Consider the following 15,286-nt stretch of genomic DNA (forward strand, 5'->3'; position numbering starts at 1 on the left):
TCACATGAGGGAAGTGCTAAGTCTTGAGTACACTTTGGTCAAGACAGATCATCCAACTTTCTATTATTCCTCTGGTACAAAGAAGTGCCTTTGTAATTGTAGGGCAGGTCTAAGATGCTTTTGTATTCTGGACAAGTAATCTTCAAAGTGGAGAGGAATGCACTCAAGGAGATATCCAGAATGATCCACTAGGGTGTGGGAAGAAAACATCAGAACCTCTATTTTTGTTCACTTTTTAACCCATCCTTTAAACATTTCTAATTTTTGTTTATATGTTATAAAACATTTACTAAAATACCTAGTATGTTTGTAATATATAAATAAATTTATAATATATATACAAACACAATACACACACACACACACAAATATTAGAGGCTCATGATTAAGTCTTTGGAGAAACATGACCAAACATTTGGAGAAAATTGTTATGGTGCACTAGGCATGTTTCAAATACTTAGCATGACTTCACATACACACAAAGATATCACCTCTTCCCTGTCCTTTATTAACAGTGGGCTGTTGTAACCAGAAAAAAAAAATGGTCTTGCTTATCAGTCCAAAGAGAGAAGTATTTTGCCAAATAAGATTTTTTATTCCCTTAAACTCTATTATTTGGGCAATAATTCAATCTTAAATACCTCAGCGCTCCTGTAGTCATGCTAACAACCTATCTCAGGTTTTCCCTCTTGCCTAGAATCATGCTAAATATGACTTCATCACCACTCCTCCCTGCTTTCTAGAAAGTTTTAAAAACAGTTTTCCAATTCTGCAGAAATTATGAAACTGACCTAAATAAATAACTGTTGGAGTCGATGCCAGGGCCAAAGACTGTGTGACCTCAATATCAGAACACCAGTCTCCTCATTTCCCTTTCTTGTTTACACTCTTGGTGCCCAGGGAATAAATAGCAATGGCAGGAAGATGTCTGTGAGATCCTGGTCCGTGCCAAGGACATCACCAGCTCAGCAAGTGTCTTCAAAGTAAATGTTTTAATTGTTGTTCAAGTAACAGGTTGCGACTGTTACCTTTGCTCTCAATAAAGCCCCGAGGAAAATTCAACCTACATGGTTCAGAGCAGAAGGACAAAATCAATGGAGTCAACAATACCAATGGAAGAAATACTGTATCACCTATCCTGAGCCGCCACCCCCCTATTTTGGGTAAGCACTTCACAATCAGACTCCCCCCTCCACCGCCCACCCCATTCAAGTCTTCATGGATCTTCACTCAGTGTGCCCCATCCATGGTGCATATGACCCAAGCAAAGTCAGATACTTGTTGGAAATCTTGAATAGACTGAAGCAAGTGCAGGAAAGTAGTGGGAGCTGAGTTATTCAGATAGAGGCACCCTGAAGAGCCTGCATATTAGTTCTTGCTGGCTTGATGCTTAAAGTTGCCAAGATTTCTGACCATCTCTGAGAGATGGCAAAAATGGCCGCAGATTCTTCTTTCCTCTCTCCACGCTCTTGGGCAGTCCCTTTCCATGTGGACTCTGAGCTGGAACATGGGATTCATTTTAGTCAGGATCAAATACACCACAAATGGAAACTTGAAAAGTGCTTGTGTGACGGTGCTTGCCCTCTTTTGCTGTACTTGGAACCCCAAGACCATGATGCAGTGAGTCTGCAGGGGGATAAATGACCATGTGGAGGAGATGCAAGGCACCCTAGCCAACCAGGCAGTGACTGCAGACCCATGAGTGAGCTCCTATGGTGAACAGCTTAGCCTGGCACAGACTAGGAATTGCTCAAGCTTGCCCGGACTGTGGATGTGCAGAATCTTGAGCTAAACAAATGATTGTTGGGGAGCTGGGTATGTGTGTGTGTCGGGGGGCGGGGGGCTAATTTTCAATGTGGTTTTTATGTAGCACAGTAAAAGCTGATACACCAACTTCCTGGAGTTTGAGTTTTCAGCTTTTCTTCTAATTCTGTAAACTATCATATCCTTAGAATGAATTCATTTTACTTAAAGTTAGTAAAGTTGGCTTCTGTTGCTTGCAATCCAAATTATTTTAGTAGCCAGGTAGGAGACAGATGACCAGATCTTTGTAGGAAACATGGCAAATATAAATTTCTAGAAACTTCCAAACTTGTCTGTTTTTTCTTTTAAATGTTTACTTATTTATTTTGAGAAAGAGAGAGCATGAGTGTGTGGGGGGGTGGGGGGCAGAGAGAGAGAGAGAGAGAGAGAGTGAGAGAGAATCCCAAACAGCTTCCACACTGTCAGTGCAGAGCCCCACACGGGGCTCAATCTCACGAACTGCGAGATCATGACCTCAGCCAAAATCAAGGGTCAGATGCTTAACAAACTGGGCCACCCAGGTGCCCCTAAACTTGTCTGGTTTTTGAGCAAAACTATTTTGTTGCTCCTCTCCATTCTCCCTTATTCTTCTCACAAGGAAATAGAATAGTATTCTTACTGCTGAAATAATATAAGACACACTTCAAACTCTAAGTTTAGAGGGGAGGAATTTTGAGACTCTTATTTGAAGAGCTGTCATCTTTGGTCTGGGTCACCCTAGACATAAACAGGTGGGAAGAAGTTAGGCTCTGACTGCATTGTCAAGTGGTCTGTGGACTGTGGCTCTAGCCTGGTTCATAACCTGGCTACTCTACCTATTAACATGGTGACCTTGGGCAAGTTACTTAAATGTAGTAGGCTTTAGTTCCCTCCACTGTAAAATGGAGATAATAATAATATTTACCTCTTAAGTGTGGTAAGGACTGAGTTAATACAGGTAAAGTTTACACAGCAAACATTACATAAATATTTAGTATTATTATTATAATGATTATTCCTTAGAGTCTAGGTTCCCTTGGGGAACATCTTGGAAAAAGACATTTGGTATTGTGCGAGCTTGGAAAAAGCCATGGAAGAGAAGGCTTTATTGCTAGTCCTGGCTCTGCCACAAACCTGCTATGGTCTTGGGCAAGGCTCTTTGTGCCATTTCCCTCCCCATCTGTAACGTGGGATAATCATAATCCCTGTTCTAGTTTGGAAGCAAATATGAAGTAACACACGTGAACATGTTTCTAAACATTCAAAAGTGCTCAATTGCTATTTGGTAAGGTCTATGATTATTATTCAGATAATGAGGTAGTTTTAGGTTCCAAATAAGTCCTACAATTTCTCATGCCATTTGAGTAGGTCCTAGGTGGAGAGTTATTGCATTTAGACAGAGAAAGAGAAATGCAAAAAGCAATCTTGGAATAAAGAATTATTTACAGATATATTATGCCAAAACCTGTGTGTTGAGGGGTGCCTGGGTGGGTCAGTCAGTTAAGCATCCAGCTCTTGATTTGGTCTCAGGTCATGATCTTGGGGTGGTGGGATTGAGCCCTACATGGGACTCCGCACTGGCCGTGGAGCCTGCTTAAGATTCTCTCTCTTCCTCTGCCCTGCCCGGCTCATGCTATCTCAAACAAATTAATTAATTAAATTAAATAAATAACAGGAAAAAAACCCTGTATGTTGAGAGGCTTGATTACATATCAGATCAAAGAGGTCACAGCCTAGGGGTGCCTGGGTGGCTCAGCCAGTTAAGCGTGTGACTTTGGCTCAGCTCATGATCTCACAAGCTCAGGTCATGATCTCACAGTTCGTGAGTACAAAGCCCACATGGGGCTCTCTGCTCTCAGTATAGAGCCCACTTTGGATCCTCTGTCCCCCTCTCTCTCTGCCCCTCCCCCATGCATTCTCTCTCTCTCTCTCTCTCTCTCAAAAATAAACATTAAAAAAAAAAAAAAAAGAGGTCATAGCCTTTTCAAAACTGTCCCAGAGACCATCAGTATTTCTGAGGATATAAATGGCATCAAGTAACCTGAGAGCAGGGAAAGTGGAAGACCAAAAACACACTCATACCTTTCTACATCCTGAAGTGACGGATGCCGCCTAATCAACTTGTTCCCCACCTGTCCACAGGACCAGGGTTGAGTGTTCTTTGCCTTAGCGGGGGACAACTCGGGATTTAAAGCCCAGTGAATCCAAGGCACTCATATGTGAATTCATGTTAAAGCACACTGGTTTTTTGAATTGTTCCAGTCACCAAGTTCTAATATAACTAACAATTTGTTTCTGTAATATAAAGATTAACTTTTTTTGGATAATTTTAAGGAACAAGTTATATTTTAGAAAATTTGGATGGTGCAGAAACCCATACCATCAAAAGCACCTGAATCTTGCTGCCACCGGAGGTAAGTGACATCACATTCTAGTGTTTCCTTCAAGTTGTCTCACTGTGCAAGTACACATTCATGAACTTCATGAAAAGTCAGGAGTATTCTGCATATACGGTTTTAGAACCTACTTTTGTTGTTGTTGTTAATATTCGCACATCAGAGTTTTCATGGGACAACACTGAAAACAGGCAGTGTGGAAGACAGTACGTGCCAGGAGCTGTTGGCAGTATCTGACCACGCCGTTAGGACGTGCATGATGGATGCTAAACGGGTTTGGAGGGCAGTCTGTATTATTCCAGGATATACATGTAGTGTCTGGCTGCCTTGGTGGGGACATGCAGGGGACGTGAAGGGTCATGAGAAACTGAGATGCTGGATAAAGGGTGATCGATGCTGATAATTTGCTTCATGAAGTAAATGTGACTCCCACTGATATTTAGAGTCAGGGACTTCAGTAGACAGAGATGAGGTCATGGGATCAGGGCTTCTATTTTCAAATCTAAAGCTTGCCTGGCTGTGACATGCTGAAATGTTGACAAACATGCTGCCTTCCAGTCTTTAAAAATAGTAACCTTTGTTTCCCACACTGAGGGCATTTCCTAAGTGTCAGATCGAGTGTCCTCTGCAGCTGGACACACAGCAGATTGGTATGTGTGGCTACCTGTTGCCCTGTCTTCGCATAAATGAGAGAAGTCAAGTGGAGGACATAAAGGCAGAATCATCCGCCCACTTCAAAGCATGAACGTTGGTGACTTTATAGGGCAGGTTGCACAACATAAACCAGAGGTTTGCTTCCTCAAAGACCTTTCAACAGCATGCACTATAGAGCAAAGGAATTTCTGCCCTATCTTCAAGAGCAGACTGGGGCAAATACACGAGTCAGCATTTGATAAAGGTTGTTAGCAAATAAAGAATAAATGGTCCCAAAAATATTTAGAGAGGATGAAGTATTCTATCTAACGCCTTAAGATTTCTGGTTAAGAATAAGAGGGGTATGGTTAAGAATAAGAGAAGATAGGGGCGCCTGGGTGGCGCAGTCGGTTAAGCGTCCGACTTCAGCCAGGTCACGATCTCGCGGTCCGTGAGTTCGAGCCCCGCGTCGGGCTCTGGGCTGATGGCTCAGAGCCTGGAGCCTGTTTCCGATTCTGTGTCTCCCTCTCTCTCTGCCCCTCCCCCGTTCATGCTCTGTCTCTCTCTGTCCCAAAAATAAATAAACGTTGAAAAAAAAAATTTTAAAAAGAATAAGAGAAGATAAGCACAAACTGTCTTCAGAAATCAGGGCAAAATTGAGCCATGGAAAGAGATCTTTATGGTGTTAGTTTTTCTTTAAAGTATTTCATTTGGGATTGGATTGTCTAACCCCACATGGCCCTTGGTGACTTCTGGAGTGTGTCTAGAGTTCTCTGGTGACTTGAGGAGCAGACTTGAGGTTTTACGGCAAGAGAGGGAGCTGGAAGGAGAGAGGAAGAATAACCCACCACCGCCCCTATGTTCAAGACAACAGCAGTGGCTTGGCTGACGCTCCCCAATCGTGTACCGTATGCCAGATGCCCTGCTAGAACTGTATGGAAATTTTAACATGATCCTGGAACACTATATAACATAGATCCTACCTTCTCCCGTTTTTATTGATGGGGACACTGAAGCACAGAGGTTAGATGACTTGACAAAAGTCACAGACTAGTAAGTGGTGCAGCTAGAATCTGAACCCAGGAGGTCAGAGCTCACGACCTTCAGCTTGACCACTCTCATGTACAGCAGCACTAGGATTGCAGCTCAACGTCTGTAGAACTAGCTAATCTTGAGCAAGTTACTCAATTTCCAAGTCTTAGTTTCCTCGCTTTTAAAAAGGATAATAAAAATAAGCTGATCTATCTATCACAATAGGGTTGTGAGAACCAAACGAGACATGTGCATGTCACTTGTAAAATATGACAAGCTACACATTTTTTTAAAAGCTTATTTATTTATTTATCTATCTATTTACTTACTTATTTTGAGACAGAGAGAAAGGGGGGGGGGGAGAGAGAGAGAGAGAGAGAATCCCAAGCAGGCTGAGCACTGTCAGTGCAGAGCCTAATGCGGGGCTCAAACTCATGACCTGTGAGATCATGACCTGAGCCAAAATCAGGAGTCGGACGCTTAACTGACTGAGCCACCCAGGTACCCCATGGCATGCTACACATTTTAAATTACTTTCATTATTACTGATGAAAGAAGAGAAAGACGGCACTTATTTCTTCATTTTGAGGTTTGTTTTGTTTGTCTTGTTTTTGCTTAGTATGAACATTTTAATTTTAATAATCAACATAAAGCAATGGAAATAACAAATATTCACTGGTAGGCACATTAGGTATTGAGAAAAAGCAGAAAACATTCCTGTATCAGGAACCTGTGACTAGAAAGAAAAAAAAAAATAGTGATTATTTTGACCAGGCAGTGACTTAGAATGACTTTGTGGGGGGCGGGGGAGGGGTGCTGTGCATCTTTAGTGATAAAAGCCGGTTCTAACTGCTGGCAGGCAAGTGACTCTTACTTCCCGGAAGTGGAATGAACTTTCAAGGACTTGTGGCTCTCCAGATAATGACTTCCAGTTCCATGAAAACAAAGCACAGCAGCTGGAAATAACAGCCTGTCTGTTATTATCTAGTCCCTATTCCATATCTTAGAGCTATCATTCTCAGTCTGGTCTCACAGAGGCTTCTCCAGCTCCAGGATTCCAAATCCCCAACTGTTTTGGATAGACATAAATGCCAGAACTTAAAACCAAGGTTAGAAGGGCACCTGGGTGGCTCAGTCAGTTGAGCATCTGACTTTGGCTCAGGTCATGATCTCATGGTTCGAGGGTTCAAGCCCCACATTAGGCTTTGCACTGACAAGGCAGAGCCTGCTTCAGATTCTCTGTCTTCCTCACTCTCTGCCCCTATGCTGCTTATGCTCACTCTCTCTCTCTCTCAAAAATAAACAAACATTACAAAAAAAGTTTAGAAAGAATTACCTTGGAGCAAAATCACTCTGGAATCAGACCAACCTGCTGGAAGTCATTAAATTCTCAAGCAGGGCTAAAGTCCCTGATCTACACTTCTGCCAGAGCACACACAGGCATGACCTCTTTGTGTTTATTTTCCCACTCTGGCTACTACATTACAGTCTTTTGAACTTAATTGTGCTGGGAACTTCATCTAGGAACCCTAAGTTGGGAAAGTGGAAAAAATGAACATCTTCAGAAATTAAGTAATAGAAAGATCAACAAAGAAGAGTTTAGTCATCTACCATTAAATTAAAAGGTGATTTGGGTATAATTTCAGAAAGAATTGATAGGAATGGGTCTAAAGTCTACTAATCTGTAATCTCATTAATTACACCAAAGGTTAAAAACTTCCTTCTAACACAAGCAGTTCATGTTCACTGAAGAAAATTTAGAAGATACAGGCAAGCGAAAAAAATAATAAAAAGCATCCAAAGTCCCACTTTTACCATCAAAATAAGAGACATCTGTACTATTATAAAGGTTGGTGAAGGGGAAACTGAAAATAACATAGTTAACTGTAGGACTCAGGTGGGAATCATGGGACACAAAACTGTACTAGGACCTGATGGTCACCTTACAATATGTGCCTGGACTTCTGTCCTCTTAGGTAAGTCCTCTGAACCTCCTTGGAATATTACAGATGTTATTTACACACGCATACAATAATGTGTTGTATAAGAATATTTTGTGAGACCATCTCAATAAATGAATAAGATTTAATACCCATTTATGATAAAAACTTTCAGCATACTAGAAATGGAAGACAAATTCCTCAATCTGTTAAAGGGTGTATATATAAGAAAAAACTCAGCTAATATTATAATGATGAAATATTGAATGTTTTCTCCCAATTTCACTGCTTCTAGTCAATACTGTAGTGGAGTGCATATGCATGGCAACAAGGTAAGGAAAGGAAATGAAAAGCAAAATAAAGAGTTAAAACTCTTCATAGGTGGCATGATTATGTACTCAGCAAATCCAAAAATATCAACAAAATCATAGAAGTAATGAGTGAATACAGCAAGGTCTCAGGATACAAAATCATTACCTAAAAACAAATTGTATGTCTAAGTACTAGTAACAAATGAATGGAAAATTTTATCTTATATTATTATTATGTATATTTTTTAAGTAGGGTTCACACCCATCGCAGAGCCCAACGTGGGGCTTGAACTCATGACCCTGAAATCAAGATCTGAGCTGAGATCAAGAGTAAGACACTTAACTTACTGAGCCACCCAGGCATCGCTGGAAAATGAAATTTTAAAAATTATGATTTACAATATGATAAAAATATCAAATACACAGAAGTAAATGAAATAAAAGATACAGAAGCTCTCTATACTTGAAAACCATGGAACACTGCTGAGTGACATTAAAGAAGGCGTAAATAATGGAGAGATTTCATGTTAATGGATTTGAAAAGTCAAAGTATAAGATGGAAAAATTTGTGAAATTGAATTATAGAGTCAATGCAATTCCAATCAAAATCCCCAGACTTTTTTTTTCCCTTTGGTAGAAATGGATAAGCTGTCAATTTTTATTAAAGCCTGTCAATAGCCAAGATAATCTTGAAGAAGAAAATTCTGGAGGGCTTACATTACTAAATTTTAAGATTTACTGTAAACACTCAATAATTAAGACAGCATGATAGGGAAGACAAATAGGTTAATGGAACAGAATAGAGAGTCTAGAAGTAGACCCAAACATATATAGTCATTTGGGTTTTGACAAAAGTGCCAAAGAATACAATGGGAAAGTTCTTTTCAATAAAATGTTCTAGAGCAACTAGACATACATATGAAAAAAAAAATTGACCTTAATCTCTCCCTCTCTATATATATACTAATATTAAACTGAGAAAGATCACAGATCTATATGAGAGCCAAAACTATAACACTTCTACAAGAAAACATAAAAAACCCACCACATGACCTGTGGTAAGCAATGACTTCTGAGGACAAAGAAAGCACTACCATGAAAGAAAAAAAATTAATAAATTGATTTTGTCAATTTATCTATTTTTCTTTTTCATTTTTTTAAATTTTGTGTTTTTAATTTATACCCAAGTTAGTTAGCATATAGTGCAGCAATGATTTCAGGAGTAGATTCCTTAATGCCCCTTACCCATTTAGCCCATCCCCCCTCCCACAACCCCTCTAGTAACCCTCTGTTGTTCTCCATATTTAAGAGTTTCTTATGTTTTGCCCCCCTCCCTGTTTTTATCTTATTTTTGCTTCCCTTCCCTTGTGTTCATCTGTTCTGTGTCTTAAAGTCCTCATGTGAGTGAAGTCATATGCCATTTGTCTTTCTCTGACTAATTTCGCTTAGCATAATATCCTCTAGTTCTATCCATGTAGTTGCAAATGGCAAGATTTCATTCTTTTTGATTGCCGAATAATACTCCATTGTATATATATACCGCATCTTCTTTATCCATTCATCCACTGATGGACATTGGGCTCTTTCCATACTTTGGCTATTGTTGATTATCTTAAATCAATTTATTTATCAAGATATCACTTAAAAAGTAAAAAGGCAAGCTACTGAAAAGAGACATATTCAGAATACCTAAAGAATCCTCACAAATCAATAATAAAAAGAGAAATAACCCCCCCCCAAACCCAGGCCCTTCATAAAAGAAGCTATATGAATGGCCACGGAGCACATGATAAGGTTATTAGACATCAAGGATGTGTAAATTAAACTACAATGAGATACCACACATCCACTAGAATGGCTAAAACTGGAAAGCATGATAATATCAAGTGTTACAGGATGAAGAACAACTAGAACTCTCTTATGTTGTTGGTTAGAGTATAAAGTTGTAAAATCACTTGGAAAAATGGTTTTGCAGCCTCTAATAAATTTACACATTCATCTAACATATGATCCAGCAATTCCACTCCCATGTTTGTATACAAGAGAAGTGAAAAATTGTCCACAGATAGATTTGTTCAAGAATGTTCAGCAACTTTATTCATTAAAGAACTGGAAACACCCCAAATATCCATCAATAAGAGAATGGATAAGCAAATTGCATCATATTCATATAATAGAGGACTACAGTTATGATAAACCTAAATATTTAGACATGCAGCAACATGATAAATCTTAAAACCATTACCTGAATCTCAAAAGTCACTAGCACACCATCACTTACCCTGGTTCATTGATTCATCTAATCTCACACCAACCCTTCAAAGTAGATACTATTATCCATCAGTTTTAATAATGAAAAAGATTCACAGAGGAAAACTAATACCCAAGATTGTACTTACTCATTCATTAGTTCATTCAAGATTTACTGAGCATATACGGTTTGCTAACAGGTGGTGTGTCACATGCTAAGGATATAATGTTAGCAAAATTAGACACAAGATTTAAACTCAGTCCTTCCACTACACAATACTGCCAGGCACTGCAACAGGTCCTACACTTAAAAAAAACAATGTGTAAGACACTGTCATTGCAATTATGATACAATACAAAGTGTTCTCATAGGTTTATGCAAAGTGCTGTGTGATCCCAAAATGAAAAATGACTGATAATTCTGCCTGAGTTGGCTGAAGCCAAACTGGCAAAAGGGCGGGCATTTCAGCTGATAATATAACAGCAGATAGAATGCTTTCAGGCACTGAGGAAGAGTGGAAAGAGTGTAAGATTTGAAACTAAGTCCACCTGGTTGGGATGCTGGCTCAGTACTGATATTTGTGAAATGTGAGTAACTATTCAGAAACTTGAGGGGTGGTTGTGAATACCTAAGGATCTAAGCACATGCCGAAGAAACTCAATTTATAGTAGCTTTTAGTGTTTGAACAAATAACTGGTGTTACTCATACTGCCAACATACATCTCCTATTGTAAATTGTGTGTCAATCTCCAGAAAGCCTTACCTCTCAAAACAAGAACATGATTGACTTTCTAGGCTTGAAAAGCTTAAGATTAGACCCCAAACCCATAGCGATTTGCTGGCTTTGATCTCCCTCCTTGTTTGAACATGACTTGTGCCCAACATACACCATGAGACTTGGGATTAAGTAGAGTTGGCTATCTTAGTTTGAGTGGCTTATACAGGGTTAGAAGCCAAGACCCAAAAACACTTGGACTAGTGGGAATAGCAGTCACTCTGCATTGTTCCTTTTTGTACAAAACCACTCAGAACATGTACTTTATCACTGTCTCCTCTGTGCCCAGCTCACAGCAATGCTCACTTTAATCTGCATGAGATACCCCTATTGGCGTACAGATTTCTAGAACAGAGGCTAGCGGTAAGAAATCAATTAATCTGAGAGAGACAGCCTAGTAAGGGAAGACCAAAATGGCAGAATTTTCTCAATACATAAAGGCTCTTCCTGTGGCACCTGCATCCAAAATTTTAATATAGATCATGAAATAGGCTCAGTACCCCTTCTGATGGCACAGCAGGCTAGCGCTGCTGAATATTAAGGCATTTACAAAACAAGAGCTCAGAAGTTGTTTGCAAGGCTGAGTGGCTCTTTATTGACATATTCAGTCAAGGTAGAATAATTACAGCAAGAGTGACCATGGCACCAACCTCTCCTAACCACATAGGTTTATATGTGCACAGTTGACTGATGAACTGACTCAGAAGGGTGTTTACATTATTTAATAATCAGAGCAAACAATGCAAACAGCTTGACAATGAGCATGGCACGTGGGAGACAACAGGCTTGCTCTGTGGCAGCCACAAGCAGGCTGTAGATGATGTTAGGCAAATTATTTAAGTTCTCCAAGCCTCAGGTCCCTCACCTATAAAATGGAATAATGATGCCCTGCAAGATGCTGTGAGAGTTACAGATAATGTAGGCAAGTGCCTGGCATAATTCTTTGCATGTGCCAGACACCTAATAAGTGGTTATTCTTGTTATCATAATTAACCTAAGGCGTGGCTCTCTATAATTTGGGGGGAGCCAAGGAAAAGATATGTGCTACGAGTTGACTGCTTTTGTTGGATAGAGCCCATGTTCAATGGCTTTTAGCCTGCTTACATGGAGTGAATTTCAGGGAAGGGTTTGCATGTGATGGGGAGGGGGGTGTGCAAATGAGAACATGTACTGGGTGAATGGAGGGTAACAGGACAAAGAGGGGAGAGAAGGGGGAAAAACGACTTTCAGAAAAAGAACTTGTATCTTATTACTAGACTATAAGCTATTTGAAGGCAAGGCCTATCTTTCACTTTATGTTACTTTTTACCCTGTTTTTATTCATCCCTACAAACTCCATCAGACTCTACCACAACACCTGACACCCAGGAGACACTCGGTAAATGTTTACTGATACACACCTGGATCAGACACTGACTCTCGCTCGCAGGTGTGGCTCTGACTAAGCAGGAAAAGGAAATGGACAGTGGTGGTGTGGGACAACTGTCCAGCAGTGATTCTGATAAGCAGAAGTGCCCTTTGTCCCAGCAGCTGAGTCACCGCGCCTTCACACTGACACACTGTGACAGGTTCCACTCACAACACCAATAATGACATGAAGTCATTCCCTCAACAAAGCAATAAGCCCCAAACAAAGGCTCCAAATCTTAACACAGGAAAAGTCTGTCCCAGTCAGTCACCTTCTATCCCAGTTAGCACATCAGATACATGAAATATTTGTCCCATCCTGGACTAGGCATCCTACACACACTGCATTCAATAATCCTCCTGACAACCCTATGGAAGGTGTTAGGTATAACTTGCAGCTGAAGAAAATGAAATTCACAGGGGTTAAGTACCTTGCCTAAGGTCAAATGTCAACCAGGTTCAAAATCCTATAGGACAACACACATACTGAAAGGCGTACATATCAAAAATTTTTATATTCATGTAAGCAGTTCCAGCTGAAGAAACGAGTCCCCTCGTACCCCTTTCTTATCACACCCACTCCAAGGGCAGCCACTCTTCTGACTTCTCACAACTCTCTGAGTTTTGCCTGGAATACTCTAACATATTGTAATTTCTCCTTCCATTGAATTCTTCGATTTTTCTTATCTGTAATTTCCTAATACCCTCTTGTAGTGTCAATTATTTGTTCTTTTACATACCTTGTCTTTCTAATTACTATTGTTATAAGCTCCTCGAGGCCAAGGGTTTATACTTCTTTGCATTCCCCTGGTGCGTCCTGCATGGAGAAATGACTCCACAATATATGTACCTAACAGTTATCTTTTGCTTTCTGTGTACCTGGCACTGTTGTAAGCATTTTACCTGGATTATCTCATTTAATCCTTCTAACAGTCCAATGAGGTAGGTACTGCAATTGCCTCCCTTTTACAAATAACAATGCTGAGGCACAAAGCAGCAGCTTGCTCAAGGTCAAACAGTGAGAGAGACAGTCAGGATTCAAACCCAGGCATTGTTATTCCAGGGCATGTGTCAATGGGAGGGCTTTCATTATTCTCTTCTCTTTTCCTAACATTTTTATTCAAATATAAAACACCCGTAGAAAAAAGACAACATAAATCACACATTTAAAGTTCAATGCATTCTGAACACGGGGAGAGCTTGTCTGAACTGGGCACTTGGATTCGGCGCCTTCATTTCCCACATGGAAGAAATGTACATGGATTCCCTGGACGCTGAAAAGCTATTACAATGCCCCTATGATAAAAACCACCAGATCAGGGCCTGTAGGTTTCTCTATCATCTTACCAAGTGTAGAAAGAATCATCCTGATGTCACAAACCAATTGGCTACTTGTCCCTTCACCAGGTTCCTTGGGCCAAAATCAGTCATCACATCTCAAGCTGTGATGATAAAAGTTGTATTGAGAAGAATGTTATCAACCAAACCAGGAACCCTAGAGGATAGGAGACTCTGGCTGAGAGCACATGGCAGTGCCTTCCTTGTGGTGAAGACTGGGATTAAGATCTATGGGAACAGAGCAGCACCCCCATTTGTCTGGGGCACAGCCAACTACTGTGTCAACAACAGCCCCGCAGGCAACACACTTATGGAACTTAAGAGTAACCTGGCTTCAGGCATGTGTATTCCCAAGTCTCTGCTCTATGTTCTGCCATGGAAAAACAATGGGAATGCCCAGCAACTGAATATCTACCTCATCAAATGCCAGACCCTAGAAGCTTCTTCCCACTAATAGTGGGATCATTTTTTGTCTCCTAATCTAATTATAGAAAGATAAACTATCTGTGACTTTCAAAATGACAAGCACCTTTCTTTTCTCCCTGCTTTGAATCTTTACTCATCTGATGCAAGAACCCTCTAACTCAGAAGAACTGTTTCAAATAAAGCATCAATGCAGATATCTTCAAAAAAATAAAAAATAAATACAATTCAATGGGTTTTTACAAAGTAAAGACACCTATATAACTCACACCCAGATCAAGAGACAGAACATGGTCTGCACCCCAGAAGGCCCCTTAGTGCCCCATTCTAGACACTAACTGCACCCTCCCAGGGTGTCCACTATTCTGCCTCTTCACACCATATATTCAATACTTACTGTTGAATTTTATATAAATGACATCATATAGTATGTCCTCTGTATATCCATGAAATCCATTCACTTTGTTGTATATGGTGTGTTACTTTGCATTTCTATATTGTATTTTCTATATCGTATTGCATTTTCTATATTGAAGTGTGTGGGTGTGACATGATTTATCCATTCTGGCTGATGGACAGTTGATAGATTCAAACTTAATTAACTGTAGCCAATGCTTCTGTGAATATTTTTATACATGCTTTTTGGCACATACATGCGTGGGTTTTTCTTGGGTACCTAACCAGGTATGGAATTGATATGACATTGGGTATGCAAAGTGATCATACCCACTTACACTCCCATCTGCAGCGACTGAGAGTTGTTTTTGCTCTAAATCCTTGTCAACACTTGATATTGTCTAGTTTTTCATTTTAGCTATAATGGTAGGTGCGTGATGGTAGGTACTGTGGCTTTAATTGGGCTTTCACTGATGCCTAATGAAGTTGTGCATATACTGGTCATTTGGATATCCTCTTCTGCAAGTACCTTTTCAAGGCTTTTTTTCCATTGGGTGGTCTGCTGCTTTATAGAAGTTGATGTGTAGAAGTTCCTTATACAT

The 15,286-nt window shown here is 40.1% G+C and overlaps 1 protein-coding gene and 1 pseudogene across 5 annotated transcripts in view; one reads left to right on the plus strand and one right to left on the minus strand.

The window, feature by feature from the left end:
• Window positions 1–15,286, minus strand: part of STON2 (stonin 2) — a 153,010-nt gene that overhangs the window by 26,890 nt on the left and 110,834 nt on the right. The gene's annotated exons all lie outside the window — the stretch shown is intronic.
• On the plus strand, window positions 12,273–14,651 carry LOC123584165 (annotated as a pseudogene).

The sequence above is a fragment of the Leopardus geoffroyi genome, chromosome B3 (assembly GCF_018350155.1).
Source record: "Leopardus geoffroyi isolate Oge1 chromosome B3, O.geoffroyi_Oge1_pat1.0, whole genome shotgun sequence".
Lineage (NCBI taxonomy): Eukaryota > Metazoa > Chordata > Mammalia > Carnivora > Felidae > Leopardus > Leopardus geoffroyi.